Genomic DNA, 1,113 nt, shown 5'->3' with positions numbered 1-1,113 from the left:
TCTGCCGTGCTCCCGCATGGCTGCAGCGACATGCTTTGTATCGGGCACGAAGTCCTCATCATACCGGTGCCAGCAGTCAATGACTTCATGGCCCGGTTTCTTGCACAGCTGACATCTAGGCCGACGGTTGTTGTTGTTGTAGCCGCCGTTGTAGCCGCCATTGTAGCCGTTGTTGCCGCCGCCGCGGTCACCACCATTGTTGCCGCGGTCACCAGGGCGAGCGTGGCCCTGGTTACCACTGCGCCCGCCGCCGCTGCTGTTTCCGCGACCGCGCCACTGCTGTGCACGCCCACGACCACGTCCACGGGAGGCGACGTTGACAGAGGACTGGCGCAGATTGCCTCCTTGAAGCATGCTGAGGAGGGCGTCGAAGCTCAGGAGCTGGCTATACAGCTCCTGAACCGTAACAGCTTCGACCCGCGCCGCCAAGGCCGAGATCACAGGGTTGTAGTCGATGTCGAGGCCGGCGATGACGTGGGAGATGATCTCGGCGTCTCCGAGCGGTGCACCGGCGCAGGCAACTTCATCTGTAAGGGTTTTAATTTTCCCAAGATATTCTGCCATGGTTAGATTACCTTTCTGCAGGTTGGTGAGCGCCATCCTTGTGTTGATCTTCTGGGCTTGTGTTTGCGCAGCAAACATGGCATGGATGGAGTTCCACACCTCGGCCGGCGTCTGGAGCATCGCTACTTGGGCAAGGACCTCTCGAGACAGAGACCCCATGAGATACCCTTGTAGCTGTTGTTGCTGCGCAAACCAGATCGATCTGGCGTAGTTGAAGACCTGCTCTTCCGTCCCATTGTTGTTGATGGTGATGGTGGCAGGGGGCGCCGGGCTTGTGGCGTCGAGGAAGTGCTCCATCTGTGCTCCTTTGATCTGAGGTAGCACGACAGCCTTCCAGAGGAGAAAGTTCGTCCTCGTAAGCTTCTCTGACGGAGGCGGACCGAGAGAGGGCGAGCTGCTGCTGGAGGTGGAAGATGAGGCGAAGGTGGAAGGTGCAGATAAAGTGGACAGAGCGCTCATGGTGGATGCGGACGTGGTGGACGTGGTGGCAGCAGCGGTGGACGGCGTGGTTCCTGACATGGTTGCCTCTCTTCTCAATCTCGATTCCTC

General features: G+C 59.1%; 1 pseudogene; it reads right to left on the bottom strand.

Moving 5' to 3' along the window:
- Positions 1-365: 365 nt before the first annotated feature.
- LOC119282982 lies at positions 366-504 on the bottom strand (annotated as a pseudogene).
- Positions 505-1,113: the final 609 nt, after the last annotated feature.

This window comes from Triticum dicoccoides, chromosome 3B (assembly GCF_002162155.2).
Source record: "Triticum dicoccoides isolate Atlit2015 ecotype Zavitan chromosome 3B, WEW_v2.0, whole genome shotgun sequence".
Classification (NCBI taxonomy): Eukaryota; Viridiplantae; Streptophyta; class Magnoliopsida; order Poales; family Poaceae; genus Triticum; species Triticum dicoccoides.
Note: the sequence above shows the minus strand (reverse complement) of the source record. Positions and strands in the feature narration are given on the sequence as shown.